Genomic DNA, 17405 nt, shown 5'->3' on the forward strand with positions numbered 1-17405 from the left:
GTGACATGATCGCTGTGCAGCTTAACGCGTGAGCCAGGTAGGCCATAATCAAAGGGATGCACTCCCGTTAGAGATCCCTTAGCCGGTGACCCTGAAGAATGAGGCGAGGAACTGATTACAAGGATCCACATGTGACCTCCTCCCTGGGAGATGGACGGCAGAGAAGGGGGGAAGGGAGACTCCAGATAGGGCAAGATATGACAAAATAACAATGTATAAATTACCAAGGGCACATGAGGGGGCGGGGGAGCGGGGAGGCAGGGGGAAAAAAAGAGGACCTGATCCAAAGGGCTTAAGTGGAGAGCAAATGCTTTGAGAATGATTGGGGCAAGGAATGTGCGGATGTGCTTTATACAATTGATGTATGTATATGTATGGATTGTGATAAGAGTTGTATGAGCCCCTAATAAAATGTAAAAAAAGAAAAGGAAAAAAAGAAAATGATTAGGGCAAAGAATGTAATAAATAAATAGATAGATAGATAGATAGATTTTGATCTAAAAACAAAAAAAGAATGAGGTGAGGAATTGCTACAGGAACGATTCCAGCTATCACCATCTGCGCGCTTCTTTGGGCTCGGCTCTGCAAATCAGGCTTGAAAGACACAGAACAACCATGCTTTCTAGAAGCAAGGATGTCAAGGTGCTGGCCTGTCAGCTTTGGACGTGTCATTAGGAATAACAAGTAGCTGGAAAAGGACACCCAGTTTGGTAGAGAAGAGGGCCGAGGAGGAGCAGGAGGGGAGTCCTCCGCGAGTCGGAACTGCCACAGAGCATGAAGACGGAGCTGGATCAGGCGGTGCTCTGTCCTCCGGACACGAAGTCCCTGTGAATCAGAGCCAGCTCCAGACTAACACCAACAAATGCGGCTTTATGCATCCCGGGCTGACAACATCCCTGTTTCACAGAAAAGGGAAAGAAAATCCAAGGCCACGCAGCCAAGGGATGGAGAGCCAGGGCTTGTTTCTTTTCCTTTTTAATGATTTTATTGGGCGCTTACATATATTGTAAGAATCCATACATCTGTTACATCAAGCGAAGTTTACAGATGTTGCTGTCATCATGTTCAAAGCATCATCTTTCTACTTGAGCCCTTACTATCAGCTCCTCTTTATTTCCCTCCCTCATGAACATAATCCGGTGTCAACTTGAGAGGATTATGAGTGAAGGGGTGGAGTCTAACCTGTCAATCAGGCCATAGCCAATGAGGCCTCTGTGTGGGCATGGCCTTCTCCTGAAGATTCTGGGAACTCTTGTCTTCCTCCTTGGAGGCGGGAGACACTCTCTCTCTCTGTTGACTCCTTGGGAGGCATTGCAGCTAACAAGACACATGGAGCTACACTAGTGCCCTGAGCTGGAGAAGCCACATGGAAACCCCTGCCAGCACTGAGATGCTAACAAGGCCACTGGATCTACAAGACTTCCCACCCACTGGCTTGTGATCTCCCTGCATTTGGCATCATTGCATGTGTTTCTTGAGTCTGAAGAGGGTTTTATAGATTGGTATCGGACATATGGGCTACTGTTGGACTTATGGACTTGATCTGGACTGGGCTGAGATGTTTCCTCAATATTCAATTGTTCTTGTATATAAAGCTCTTTCCTATACATCTATGAGTCTCCCTGGATATGTTTCTCTAGTCAACCCAGTCAACATACTCCTCCACCCTCCTGCCCTCATGAACCCTTGATAAATTTTATATATATATATATATATATAAATATATATATATATCACCACCCCCTGTATCCCTTCACCCACATCTATGTCATTCATACCCTTGGTGGGGGGTGGAATATATCCATCATTGCTATTGGTTCCCCCTTTGGCCCCTCCCCTCTCACCCTCCCCATACCCTCGTGGTATTGCTACTCTCATTACTGTTTCTGAGGGGTTTTTCTATCCTGGCATCTGTGTGTGGAAAGCACTTATCTGCACCAATGTACACATTCCGGTCTAGCAGGATTTGTGAGGTAGAACTGGGGTCATGCTAGTGGGGGAGGAGGAAGCATTAAAAACTAGAGGAGTGCTGTGTGTTTCGACGTTGCCATCGTGCACCCTGGCTGACTCATCCCTTCCGCGTGATCCTTCTGTGAGGGAATGGCAGAGGGAGCTCTTAACCCCAGGCCTGCTGTATCCAACTCCCATTCTCACCACACCACGTGGCCTCTCATAGGTTCATTTCCACCTCTGGAACCAGCAGCACTGCATGGGGAGGCACAGCCTTTTGGGCGAGAGGGGGCGGGGAAGGGGACGAACTCTGTTTGCATGTTCAAGTTCTTGATGACAAACAGACTATATTAGAAACCAACAGTAGCTCCAACTCATGAACATTGCGGAATCTCCAGAGTCCTGGTCTACTTGCGCTCCTCGGCGTGAGGTAGGGCTCATTCTAGGTGGGGGAGCACAAGTAGGAAAGCATCTGTTGATGGGCTCTCCATTGGACCAGCCCCAGCATGGGCATGGGAGCCCACCTTGCCCAGGAGGAATGAGTCACTTGGTCTCAGTCTGAGTCAGAGGCACCTGGTTAATGGTGCCAGACACCAGCATTCTGAGTCTCTGGTTTCTCTCTCTATTTCAGCTGTGGAGGATGGGCCTCAGAAGAGCCACTCTTTTATCCATGGAAGTCATACTCAGAAGCTGAAAACAAGGTTGCCTCTCCCGCCTCCACATCCCCTATCCCAACCTCTTCTACCCTGGCTGACTCACAATAATCAGAAATCCTTATGTTTCTTTCCTTTGCCCTAGAGTTGCTATGACCCACCGTGAAGAATGGGTTGCTAACAGAACATGTCAGGAATGGCAAATGAACAGAGAAAGAGAAGGGTAGCTAGCATTCATTCACCCTTAATGGCTCTCGGAAGTCTGGATCCCAGGAGAATTTGAAATGCTGTTCTGCATTTACGCCCTTTTGGTCAAGATTAGCCTATTAAAACCCTTGGATCAAACTGCTCAGTAATGGCAGTCAACCGCCATCCAGGTCTTCTGAAAATGAGGCAGTTGTTCTTAGAGAGGCAACACAGCCACTTCCGTCCTCTTCTTCCTGACTCCCCTCCTTCCTCCGCTGCTCCAGGGAAAGAAGCCAAACTCACTGCCATGGCGTCAATGCTGACTCCCAGCAACCTTGTAGGGCAGGGTATAAATGGCCCTGTGAGTTTCCGAAACTCTACAGGAGAAGAAAGCCCATCTTTTTTCCCGAGGAGCGACTGGTGGTTTCGAACTGCGGACTTTGAAGCAAACCCAAGCAAATAGGAACCAATTATACATTGGCTCGTGATGGGCAAGTTCTCATCGCACCCAGGCACTGCCCAACAAACCAGGAGGTAGACCAGAGGCACTGAGTGGGATGTTCCCTGAAACCAGGTCCCTCTATGTCCAAACCAAGGAGCCAAACTCCTGAGATGTTTGGGGGTCCTTCAGCAGCCTCTGCAGCTACTCTTTCTGTTGTTGCCAGTTTCATAAAGAGATCTACCGCACTCCTGTCTCTCCAATTCCTGTCGAATCAGACTCAGATGACAGAGTAGAACTGCAGGTTAAGGGTGTTTTAGACCCTTACATCTTTACAGGTACAGGCAATCTCATCTTACCCTTGAGGAGCTACTGGTGGGCTTGAAACGCTGACCTTGTGGCTAGCAGCCTGGTTCTCAGCCCACTGTGACATTGGGGCTTACTCTTCTGCCTTTAAAATCACACCCAACTCACTGCCATCAAGTCGAATCCGACTCCTAGTGACCTTCGAGGGCCAAACAAACCGCCCTGGTGGGTCTCTGAGACTGTCACACGTTATTGGACTAGAGAGCTTCATCTCTGTGACACACAGGCTGGTCCTCAGCCCACTGTGACACCAGGCCTCTCTCTCCGGCCTTGAATCGGGACTAATTCTAGATTCTACAGCACGACGGTAGGAAGTGAAAATGAGGTTGATCCTGTCTGCCAAGCACCAGGCCAAATGGTTGAACTAACGGAGTGTTTGTGGACGGGAAACCATGTGTGTGATGCAGGTGCCCCCGCAGGAGAGGACAGAGAGAGAATGGCACCTGGAGATGCCTGCTGCCCTGGGGCCACCTCCTGCAGGTGGTGGGGATGTCCTGAAGTGGGGTGCCCCTTCTGAGCAGTCCTCGGTCAGAGCACCCTTGACAAGCCACTCCAGCCCAGAGCAGGCTTTGGGAGGGGAGAGGGAGGCTGGAGACCTGCTGGAACTTCAGAAACCACAGGTGAGAAGAAAAGGAGAGAACTCTTTAGGCTGAGTCACCAGGCGGAAGGAGAGGTCAGGATGGCGGACAACCAACTCAAAGTAGTTGAAAAGGCCACCAGATTAAGTGCCCACAAGGCTCAGTGAACTGAAGATGACTCTTCAGAGAAAAGACACTTCCAAGAGCCAGATCTGGTGGACAATCAGGCTGGCTGGGGATTCTTTTTTTTTCTTCTTTAAAAACCTTTTTTCCCCCAGAAATAGAATAGACCCACAGAAATATGCTCAACTGAGTTTTGACAAAAATACAAAATCAATTCAATGGAGTAAAAACAGCCTTTTCAACATTTGTTGAAAATTGTGAGAGCAATGCACACATATAGGATTAAAAAAAAAAAACTCACTCTAAACTTCCCACCATATAAAACTATTAACTCAAAGTATATCAGAGTTACATGCAAAATTTTAAACCGCAAAATATAAGGGGGAAACAAGAAAAAATCTGCATCTAAGTTTAGTCAAAGAGTATTTAGACTTGAAACCAAAAGTACTAGCAATCTAGAGGGTTTGTTTTCCCACAGCCATTTGAAATTTTGCCAATCTGATTTTGAAATTGTAGCTGAATAAAGTATGGCAAGCAATTTAACTCATTTGTTATTTCCTGATTGTTTCATAATTATTTTACGATCAAAGACCACTCCACTGTCTGTTAAATAATGGCATGCAAATAAACAGTTTGAAATAAAAAAACTTTTAAAAAATGCTATATATATATCTCTCCATGTATATGACTATGTCCATTTTGTGTGTGTGCACACTATCTGTGTTATTATCTATTCATTTACAGATCTGTGTCACTATCTGGATATCTCCCTCTGTGTAACTATCTTTTCCTTACTCGTGTGTGTGAGTGCGTGTATGTCCACGTGTATCTCTGTGTTTGTCACTTATCTTCTCACGCTCACTCCATTTCCTCCCCTTGCCCCCACCCCTGCAGCCTCCATAACCGTCAAAGACTGCTTCCTTTGGTGTGAAAACCATTTTTCTTACTGTCTCCTTTATGTTTTAGGACAATGCTCTCCTGCAGTCTTCGTCTTCACGGGATTGACTAACTTGACTGAGCATAATGTTTTCAAATGTGTCCATGTCATGGGGCGTGGGGCCGTCTCATCATGTTCCCGAGTGACAGCTAATCTACCCTCGTGTGTGTGCACCAGGGCCAGGGAGGAAGACAAGGCCCTGTGCTCCTTTAAACGTGAGCCCAGGTGGTGTAGCGGTTACACCTGGGGCTGCAAACCAGAAGGTGAGCAGTTCAAAAACACAAGCTGCTCCACAGGAGACATGATGCTGTCTACTCCTGTTAAGAGTTAGAAACCCACAAGGGAAGTTCTACTCTGTCCTCCACAGTCACGATGAGTCAGAATCGTGTCAAGGGCAGCCAGTTAGATGTCCCATCTCAAAGGTTATTTGTCCATGCCTCCACAGACTGGCATTTCGGTTGTTGTTTGGTCTTTGGGCTTTTGTGTACAGTTCACTCTCCCTGCCATCGAGTCAGTGCTGACTCACAGTGAGCCGGTCTTTCTCCTGCGGACCTGCTGGTGGCTTCAAACCACCACCATGCGGATCGCGGCCCAGCGCCTAACCACGACGCCACCAGAGCTCCTCGGTCGTCATGAGATAAACATGGCTGTACATGTGTCTGTGCATGGGTGGTGCTCTATTTCTCTGGGGGGTGTATGACGAGGAGAGAGATTGCTGGCTCCTATGATATTCCTGTGTGTGCTTAAGTGCAGCGTCCCACTGTGCTCCACAGTGGCCGCGTGATTCTGCGATCCCCCCAGTGGTGAACGAGGGTTTCCATCTCCCCATCCTCTCCAGTTCTTTCTGTTTGCTTGCTTGGGTTTTCGTTTTGCCGTCAGGAGGAAGGGGAATCTCCTCGTTGCTGTCGCTGGCGTCTCTTTGTCAGCTCAGGGTCCTGAGCATTTTCTCAAATGAATGGTGGCCACCTGGATGTCATCTCTGGGGAATTGTTTGTTTGTATCTTCTGCCTATTTTTAAACTGGTTTGTTTGTGTGTTTATTATTGAGGTGTTGTGGCTTTCTATAGATTTTAGAGATTAGCCCCTTATCCAATATAACTTTGCAAGAAACTCTCCCCCAGTCTGTGAGTTCGCTTTTTACTCTTCGTGTACTCAGACAGCGTGTTTTTAGGAGGTCCCAGTCCTCTGTTTGGTCTTCAGCGGTACAGGTGTTCTTCATCCTGTTTGGGGGGGTGTTTTCACCTTGTATTGGGGGCCTTGAGTTTGTTCCTATTTTTTCACCCATGATCTTATAGCTCTAGGGTTTATATTTAGGTCTTTTAAAAAATCATTTTATTGGGGGCTCATACAACTCTTCTCACAATCCATACATAATATCCATTGTGTCAAGCACATTTGTGCATTCATTGCCCTCATCATTTTCAAAATATTTACTCTTCACTTAAGCCCTTGATATCAGCTCCTCATTTTCCCCCTCCTTCCCCATTTCCCCCTCCCTTATGAACCCTTGATAATTTATAAATCGTTATTATTTTGTCATGTCTTACACTGTCTAACATCTCTCTTCACCCACTTTTCTATTGTACAGCCCCCAGGGAGGAGGTTATATATAGATCCTTATAATTGGTTCACCCTTTCTACCCCACCTTCCCTCTACCTTCCCAGTATCACCACTCTCACCACTGTTTCTGAAGGGATCATCTGCCCTGGATTCCCTGTGTTTCCCGTTCCTATCTGTACCAGCGTACATCCTCTGGTCTAGCCAGATTTCAAGGTAGAATTGGGATCATGATAGTTGAGAAGAAGAAGCATTTAAGAATTAGAGGAAAGTTGTATGATTCATTGTTACTACACTGCACGCTGACTGGCTCGTCTCCCCGCAACCCTTCTGTAAGGGGATGTCCCATTACCTACAGATGGGCTTTGGGTCTCCACTCTGCACTCCCCCTCATTTACAATGATATATTTTTGGTTCTTTGATGCCTGATACCTGATCTCTTCGACACCTCATGGTCACACAAGCTGGTGTGCTTCTTCCATGTGGGCTTTGTTGCTTCTGAGCTAGATGGCCATTTACCTGCAATCCTTTAAGATCCCAGATGCTATGCTATGTCTTTTGATAGCTGGGCACCATCAGCTTTCTTCACCACATATTTTTATGCACACATTTGTCTTCAGCAATTGTGTCAGGAAGGTGTGCATCATGGAATTCCAATTTAATAGAACAAAATGTTCTTGAATTGAGGAAGTTCTTGAGTAAAGGTTCAATGTCCAACTGCTGCCTTAATACCAAACCTACAAATATATGCACATAGATCTATTTCACCATCATCCTATATAAATACATTCACATATGTACATGTCTTTATTTAGACCTCTATAAATGCCCTTTGCCTCCTAGTTCTTTCCTCTATTTCATTTGACTTTCCTCTTGTCCCACTATCATGCTCAGCCTTCATTCGGGTTTCAGTAATTTCTCGCAGTCACATTGCCCTTAATGACTCCCTACCAGGCCTCTCACACCCTCCTTGCCACTAATTTTGCATCACCTGCTGCCCCCTTGTGTATTTAGGTCTTTACTCCATCTTGAGTTTGTTTTTTTAAATGGTGTGAGGTGCAGGAGATCTGCTTTTGGCGGCACCGTTTGTTGAAAAGACTGTCTTCCCCATTCCGTGTGTTCCAGGGGCAGACCGCCTGCAGGGTAGCGAGGTCCCTGAACACGAGAGGAGTGAGTGCAGGATGCTGTGGGGAAAGTGGAGAACTCCACATTCATAAAAGAGCGGGTCTGATTGACGGACTGTAAAGACCCTGCAGTTCAGAGTCTAGATCTCAGACCTAACTGGAGCCTGAGAAGGCTTGCAGCAGGAAAGCCCTGGGGCCGGGGCAGGGGTGCACTGCAGACAGGGGAGCACCAGCATGCAGACTAGAGCTGGGAGCATGGGGCACGGGGTGGGTGGCCGGCGGGTGGCACAGTGGACGTCTGAGGACTGGGTGCACAGACCCTTCTTTATTCAGAAACTGCCCCCCACCCTCACCCAACTCAAAAGCTGCAGCCAAGGTACCATAGGATCTGGACCCCAGAGAGTCCTGGCCTACGTGCCTGCCCACACAGTGCCCGTCCCAAGGCTTCAGGATCTCCCCATCCGGGCACCTGGCTCGGCTTGCGCACTTGACTTTCTGCAGTGTCCATGGATTGGGAACTCTGACAATTGGGGCCAAGGCAACTTGTAGTCATGTTTCCTCCCTGAACCAGAGATGAGAAGACAGTGTAGACCAGTGGTTCTCAACCTTCATAATGCCATGACCCTTTCACACAGCTCCTCGTGTTATGGTGACCCCCCAACCGTCACATTACTGTCAATGCTACTCCATCACTGCCATTTTGCTACTGTTATGAATCAGGCAACCCCTGTGAAAGGGTCGTTTGGCCCCCAAAAGGGTTGCGACCCACAGGTTGAGAACCACTGGTGTAGACAGTGTGGAGAGGAAGAGCGAAAGGGAGAGGGAGAGGGAGAAGGGGATGGGGGGGAGGAGGGAGAGCCCTGACCGAGTATTCATTCCACACACCAGCGACTCCAGTATAACTTCCTCCCTGCCCTAGCCTCCAAGCTTCCCGGCAGCGCTGTGGATTAGGCTAATGTGGACGGGACTGGGCTGGCCAGGCTGGAAGGAGGTGCTGACTTCTGACTTCTCAACAAGGAAACCACAGCTGGAAACACCCTGACCTTCTGGCCTGCCTGGGCGGCATCCCAGGAGGCTGCCCCAGGATCCACGAGAGAGCTGGTTTGCAGGCACAAAGCAGAATGCCACTTAATTTCCACTGTGAGTTTGCATCTGCCAAGATCTACTCTTGCCAGAAGTGCCAGCCCATCCAACCTGTGTGTTTGTGAAGATTAAACAAGGTCCCTGGGGGTGGGGGATAGGGGTTGAGGGGTGGCTGGGAAGAGTCACTGACCACCTGGGGTGGCAAGGGTGGTCCCCAAAGCTGGAGCTGCCTGTCAACTTCCAGAACTGGAGTGGGAGCTGAGCCAAGCTGGCAGCAGAAGACCAGAGCCCTGACTCAGCAGGAGCCCTACCCCCTTCCACATTGTCCCAGGCCCCAGGTCACTCACGAAGCTGCACGTTCAAAGGATCCACGTGCTGCCGCCGCTGCTGCTGACAGTTAGGTCTCTGCTTTCTCAAACACCTGCAGGCCCACCTGGTGCAAGCAGGCTTCAGTCGTTTCCAGATGAAGGCAGACTAGGAAGAAAGGCCTGACAATCTATCCCCCAAAGCAGCCAGTGAAAAGACCTTCTAGACAACTCTCCCGGGACCAGGCAACGCTTCATTCTGTTATGCCAGGAGTCGGAGCCAACTTGACAGCAGTTAGCCACATCAACAACTGCGTCCACTTGGGTAGGGCTCTATCATCACATATGCAAGTTCCAAAAGTACACGTGTGTGCATCATGGGCAGTCCCTGTCCCGGGATGGGGACTGGAAATGGACCTCAAGGATGGAAACGTAGGCTCCTGGGCCATCCCCAGCTCTCTCCCTCTCTTGCTTCTGGGAAGGATTTGAGGAGTTGTTATTGTTGCTTTGCTCCGACCGAAGGAAAAGTACCATCCTGATTTTTAAAACAATAATCTGCTATTGCGCGTTGGGTGAACGTGTATAGGAAACTAAACTGCCGTTGAACAACTTTTACATAAAGCGTCCCGTGAAACGAGCGTCACTTTCCACGGTGTGTCGACGTGCTCCTTATTTCTGTTCTGGTTGTTCTGTTTCTAGAGTTCTAGTTTCCCTGGCCCGTTACCTCCCAACTTGGGTCTAGAGTCTCAGTCTCACAGAGAGGCTCTTCTTCGTGCAGCACAGCACACAAAGCGATGTTCCCTTCTTCAGAGCCCATCGGCTATTTTGCTCAAAGGTAACCACGGAGGCTAGTTCTAGTTCAAGTGTAAACATTGTCTCAGAAAGACAGTCTTGAGGAATCCTTTAGTGGCCGCTGGCCCAGTCACTCTGGACTTCTTGTTCCTCTCGTTCTCACAGGACCTTCATCAGAACGGCTGGGCACCGTCTAGTTCCTCTGAGATCAGGGTAGCGGTGGCTGTGTCAGTCCAGGTAGACTAGAGAAACAAATCCAGGGAGACTCATGTGTGTATAAGAAAGAGCTTTATATACAAGAGTAATTGAATATTGAGAAAACATCCCAGCCCCATCCAGATCAAGTCCATAAGTCCGATATTAGCCCATATGTCTGATACCAGTCTGCAAATTCCTCTTCAGACTCACGAAACACATGCAATGACGCTGAATGCAGAAAGATTACAGGCCAGTGGGTGGAAAGTCTTGTGGACCCAGTGGCAGTGGAAGCATCTCAGCACTGGCGTGAATCTCCATGTGGCTCCTCCAGCTCTAGACTCTAGTGTAGCTCCATGCGTCTTGTCAGCAGGAATGTCTCACAGGGAGTGAGTGTATCTGGCCTCCGGTGAGCTATTTATCTCCGTGGTGCCTCCAAATGAGGTCATCAAGCTGCCACCTGATTGACAGGCTAGACTCCACCCCTTCACAAGTTGACAGATTCTGTAACTGCCATGGAGGCTCTGCGTGGTCCTTGTCGACTGCTTTCAACTCTGCGTCTTCGACTGCCTCCTTTTCCTCTTCTCTGGACAAGTAGTTTCTGTGCGTCATCTTAGATGGTTGTTTGAAAGTTTTAGTAAATGCTACTCACCACACTAGGATGCAGGACATACATTTTATGATTTATAATCAGCCAACCAACTGAGTGGTCCCACAAGCCCAGAAAATCTATCCCATGAGGCGTTTGGTTATGTCCACGAGGCATGCACAACTGCATCTGCTACGTGCTTTATTGTGTGAACACAGAACCCAAACACGCTGCCTGGAGCTGATTCCAACTCCGGGCAGCCCTGGAGGACAGAGCAGAACCGTCCCTTTGGGTTTCCAACATAGGAGTGGACAGCCTCATCGCTCTCCCTTGGGGTGATTGGTGGGTTCAAACCACTGACCTTGCGGTTTGCAGTGCAGAGATACATCTGTAGATCGACATGCAGACACACCTCTATACCATTGTATGCACACATACCAGCATATAGTCTTTGGTGGCTGTTGCACCTATCCAAGGAGTCTTGGTGGCACGGGGGGTTAAGCTTGGGAAGTTGGCCGTCTGAATCACCAGCCACTCCACAGGCAGCAGCGCAGGCAGTGGGCTCCCGTGAATGTTTACAGCCTGGGAAACTGGACAGAATGGTTCTACTCGGCCCTGCAGGGCTGCCGGGAGTCAGCTAGGCTTGATAGCAGCTGGTTTGATTTTATTTTAAACCACGTGCATTTTAAATTAACGGCATGCCCTGCTCTGAGCCGGTGACCAGGAATTGGGTAGACATCTCTGGAAACCTGTCCCCTTCTCTTCTCACCGTGCTCCCTGACCCTTCTCCGGGCACGCTTTGTGGGGCGACTTCTGAGTCACTGGACCAACCCTTGTCTCAGTAGCGGATGAGAAGCTCTTCCCCCAGGCTTCTGATCAGCTGTACTTTAATTTGTAAAACAATGTCTTTTCTATCACATGATTTGCCTTGCCGGCTAGCGTGCCCCCACTTCTGCCTCATCCCCACGCCCCTCATTCCTTTCCCAAGGAATACAAGCCTTCCAGCTATTGACCTGGCAAGCAGAGAGACACCATTCTGGATCTGTTTGTTGCCGGGAAGTCGGCGGATAAATTGATGCAGCAGGTGAGCAGGGACCTGCCTTGCAGCCCCCAGGCAAGGCCCAGCTGGCGAGAAGCAGGGACGAAACCATATTTGCAATTAGCCGTTTGGCCAGAACCTCCGCGTGGTGTGTCTGGGGAGCACTTTCTGCAGGACACTCTCCCGATGTGCCCCCCCCTTCTTTGGCATCTCTCACCAGCCACTTGGCGTCCACCTGCCTCTCCTCCGCACCGGCCAGCACCAGCAAGCAGAAGGCGCGGCAAGCAGAGTCTGGAAGGGGAGGGACCCCCACACGGGCTCTCCTCATCCCCAGGGGTCCTTCTGAAACCCCCAGGCACATCTTGAGAACATACTCAGCAAGACACGTCGTTCAGCCTCTCCCCACAGGATGTTCTCCTCTTCAGACCGTGCAGCATTCTCAGCACGTCCCTTCTCGTCCTTCACCTAGTTAGTCCCACGGGCAGGAACTGAGTCTCACTGTCCCCAAAACCTCCTCGGCCAGCTTCACTGCAGTGTTTCCCTCGGGGGTGGGGGGTGGGGCGGAGACTGGAACCATCAGCAAATACCTATGCTTTATTTACCCTCCGTTGAGGGATGGGAGCTCTCGTGCAGAATGGTTACACATCCGGCTGTGGTCCGCATGGTCGGCAGTTCAAAACCACCAGCCGCTCCCCCAGAGAAAGACGGGGCTTTCTACTCCGGTAAACAGCTATAACCGTCTCAGAGACCCACAGGGAGAGTCTCTAAGAGTCTGCATTGACTCGACGGCAGTGAGTTTGGTTTGTTTTTTAAAGGGCTATATATCATTTGGAAAATGATGCGTTAGAACAAGGTGGGGAACTTGTGTGTGTTGTGTGTCTGTCTGTCTGTCTGTGCAGGGCAAAGGCCATTTGGATGTTTATAACACCATTCGAAGGCCGTACACGATGATCAACATAAAAATTAGCCAGCTGCATTTGGTCACACACCTAAGTAACTCACCCTTATCGTGACGGCTGGGTCTGCTGCTCCTTGTGAGGCTGTGGTGTGAGCTGGGGCTGGTGACATGGAGGCCCTGGTTCAGGGTCACTGTGGACCAGGGGCCTCCGGCACACTGTGCTCAACAGTGAGAAAACAGCCCCCAGGAGGTCCGGGAGCAGATGAACTCCGGGTCAGCTGAGTTCCCAGACAGTCGGCTCAGGTCTGCTCCCACAGCTGGCCACGGGCCGGCTCCGCTGGGCCACACCAGCCAACCCACCTGGCCCTGGCCTTTTAATCAGGAAGCACAGACGACGTCGTGGGTGTGGGTTTCCGCTACAGGGGCATGGGGGGGGGGCAGTGGTGGAAAACATTGGACTGCTGACCAGAAGGCTGCTCGTTCAAACCTACCAGTTGCTCTGAGGGGGAACAAGAAGGCTGTCTGCTTCCATGAAGACGGAGAGCCTGGGGAACCCTGTGGGCGGCTCGGCTCTGCTCCAACGGTTCCCAAAGCGGAGGACCCCACCCTGGGAGCAGCCCTAGAGAGCGCTGGGAGGATGGTAGGGATCACGAGGGTGGGGGTCTGTAAAAGCAAATTCCCATGCTTTATCCTGGACTATGGGCTATGGTACAAACATGTCCATTGCCTAGGGGGCACTGAGATTTTTGTTTGTTTCTTTCCTGAAAAGGGGGGCGGGCGGGCCAAATAAGTCTGAGAACCTTGGCCCTACTGGGCTTCTGTGAGTTGGAAACTACTTGATGACAGGGAGGCTGAGAGCCCTGTTAATCCTGAAGGCCCCTTTGTGAGACACCAGCTCTAATTTCACTGCCCGCCCCCACTCCTGTCTGCGCCCCGAGGGTGGAGCAGGCGTGGCTCAGATGCCTCCCGCTTCACAGCTTGTTCTCCTGCCCTCTGTTTCTGTTTCGTCCCCTTTGGAACAGGAGACAGATAACCTTTTAATAATCTGAAATTCCAATAAAAAGGCATCTGAAGAGTACACAGTGTTTGGGAAGGTTTTAGTATTGAGCGGACTTTAAAGATTTTCATCAGCCCTCTGATTTCTCTGTGTGCTTTGGGGAGGCTGAGAGGAGGCATCTTAGCGGAGTAAAAGGTCACTACCACAAGAGCTGCCTTTAGCTAAATAAACTTGACACAGTAGAGTTGAAAGCTCGTGATAGATATTAAACAAAAAAAACCAAACGCGTCGTCATCCAGACGATCCTGATTCACGGGGCTCTCGCTATAAGAGACTGCCGATCCAAAAAAATACCCACTGCAGCCGTCGGGTGGCCTCAGAGCCTAGATGGGGTTTCTGAGACTATCAATCTCGATGGGAGCAGACAGCCTCATCTTTCGTGTGTGGAGTGGTGGGGGGGGGGACGGGGGTTGAACTGCCCACCTTGAAGTTTGCAGCTCTGACTTCCATCAAGTTGATTGTGACTCACAGCAACTTTATATAAGGTCTGAAGGCCTCATCTTCCTGGAGCAGGAGGCGCTCATTGATTCTACATAATCTTGTACGCTGTTCTCTGCTATGATCCCACGTCTCTATTCTCAATCCTCTTTCCCCTGTAAATCTCTTCAAGCCTCCCCTGGCTTGGCAACCATGACTATTTCCACGACTGGCTGGTTCTAGAGCTTGAGTACCTATCAGAATTATCTGAAGAGCTTCTGAAAATACTTACTTCTTGGTCCCACCTCCTCGGTGTCAGATGCAAACACCTGGGGCGGTGTGCGGGAAAAGGTCGTGTGTGTGTGTGTGTGTGTGTGTGTGCATCTCACATCTTCGATGGTGCTCTGTTTTTTGTATATCACATGAAGGAAGCATAAAGTACCCGCTCAACTCACTTTCAGTGATCTTAAAGTGGATTTGTGGGTTCAGGTGCACGATATCTTTAAAGAACAACTTCCATTGCGTGAGCCAAAAAAACTAATTATCCTTTAGGATCCCTATGTAAGTTATCGGTAGAGCACATAAGAGAGCCAGCCCTAGGTACAGGGAATCCAGGGTGGATGATACCTTCAGGACCAAGGGTGTGAGGGACGATGCTGGGAGGGTGGAGGGTGAGTGGGTTGGAAAGGGGGAACTGATTACAAGGATCCACATGTGACCTCTTCCCTGGGAGAGGGACAGCAGAGAAGGGGGGAAGGGAGACTCCGGATAGGGCAAGATATGACAAAATAACGAGGTATAAATTACCAAGGGCACATGAGGGAGGGGGGAAAGGGGAGGGAGGGGGGAAAAAAAAGAGGACCTGATGCAAGGGGCTTAAATGGAGAGCAAATGCCTCGAGAATGATTGGGGCAGGGAATGTATGGATGTGCTTTATACAATTGATGTATGTATATGTATGGATGGTGATAAGAGTTGTATGGGTCCCTAATAAAATGTAAAAAAAGAAAAGAGGAGAAAAAATGATTAGGGCAAAGACTGTACAGATGTGCTTTATACAATTGATGTATGTATATGTATGAACTGTGATAAGAATTGTATGAGCCCCTAATAAATTGTTAAAATTATTAAAAAATTAAAAATAAATTTTAAATATAAAAAACAAAAAAAGAGAGCCAGCCCTGGTGGTGGTGGTGGTGGTGGTGGTGGTGGTGGTGGTGATGGTGGTGGTGGTGGTGGTGTGGTTATGCACCGGGCTGTGACATGCAAGGTCAGCAGTTTGAAACCACCAGCCGCTTCAAAGGAGAAAGATGAGGCTTTCTACTCCAATAAAGATTTACAGCCTTGCAATCCTATGGGGACAGTTCTGCTCGGTCCCACAGGGTCACTAGGAGCTGGAATGACAGTGAGGAGTTGTGTGTGTGTGTGTGTGATTGTTTTTTCATTTTAGAGAACATAGGAATTGATTTGTAATCGGCAAGCAGAGACCACCTGATCCTTGGTGGCATAGTAGTTAAAGCTCTTGGCCACCAATCCTGAGATTGGCACTTCAAACTCACCAGCCGCTCCATGGGAAACAGATGTGGCCGTCTGCTCCCAGAAGTAGATTCAGCCCTTGAACACCCCCAACCCCCCCACCCCCCCGGAAGCCCCCTTGGTCCAGTGGGGCCACTAGGTGGCACTGGACTCAAGACAGCAGGTGTTTTTGGTTTAGATCTCTGCAAAGCTTGTCCTGTTAAAGGTTGAAAGGGTTGTGGGGGAAAGGAGAGCCCACAACAAGTCATCACGGGTCCGGGAGGCACAATTGTACGGCGATACTAAGTAAAGATTATAGTGACGTCATAGAGAGCATGAGAGACAGAAGAGAGATTAAAGTCATGGAGTCAGACACAGTTCATGGTAGCATGCTCACCTCAGCCCCGCTTGGTGGTCCTTGTGGGGAGACCTGAGAGTAATAACAGGAGCCAGCTTTATGGCTAGCCAAGGCATCTCACTTTAAGGGGGGGGGCATGAGTACAGGTAACCACTCGTCACAGGAAGGGGCAGTACAATAGGCATACACGTCACAGGAAGGGGATGTACGACAGGCATAAGCTTGACAGGAAGGGGATGAGCTAGGGGTGTGCCCATAGGAATGGGAGGGACTAGAGGTATACATGTGACAAGATGGGCAGACCCTAGATTCATGATGGCGGCCTAACCTTGGTCTCCCTTGGGTGGCCTTGACTTCTCTTGGGTCTCCTACAAGGAAACAGATAACTACTATCCTTATCAGAAGGGAGTGGGTCCTACTTGTTGTTGGATAAACAGTGGTGACTGCTTGCTCTGGATGGCTGATAACCCTTAGGGAGAATAACCCCTGACCTATGTCTGGTGACCTCCAAGTGTATAGTCATTGGCCATGTGTAGCAAGCAACTACGTTTGGCATATATTTGGGGGAGACAAGTTGGGAGAAATCCTTCTCTTTGCCACAAGGTAGGGAGGCAGAACCTGAGTTTGTAACAAGCTTCCAGGGGATGTTGAGATGGTAGCCCCATGCTGCACAATACGCTTCTTCCGTCAGTGTAGACTAGACAACAAGCAAACAAAATCCCCTTGTTTCCGGGTCAATTCAACTCAGAGCAGCCCTGTGAGAGAGAGCGGGACTGCCCTGTCAGCTTTCCAAGGCTGCCATCTTCCTGGACACGGACAGTCGCCTCTTTCTCCCAGGGAGGAGCGGGAGCGGGAGCGGGAGCAGGGGAGGAACTTCAACACTGACCTCTCGGTTAGCAGTGGAGTGCTTAACTGCTGCACAACCAGGGCTCTTTCTTAGCAGTATCGGGCATGCCCCAAGTCTGGCTGTTGCTGAGTTATAAGGAACAGTGCAGAGGCGAGGGGCACACACGGGGCTGCGGGAGACGGGGTGTGGGGTGGATGGCACATATCCCGCTGGGAGGTGAAAGAGGAGCCAAGGAAGACCATGCTGAAGCAAAGATGTTTCTGGGAAAAGAAGGGTTTTCTGAGAGAGGGGGTCGGGGGGGGGGGATTCTCTCCAGATGACTGTGAATTTAGACTTCCAGCCTCCAGATCTCTGAGAAAATCATTTTTTCACTGTGAAGGCCACTCACTAGTAGCAT

This window comes from Tenrec ecaudatus, chromosome 15 (genome assembly GCF_050624435.1).
Source record: "Tenrec ecaudatus isolate mTenEca1 chromosome 15, mTenEca1.hap1, whole genome shotgun sequence".
Taxonomy (NCBI): Eukaryota; Metazoa; Chordata; class Mammalia; order Afrosoricida; family Tenrecidae; genus Tenrec; species Tenrec ecaudatus.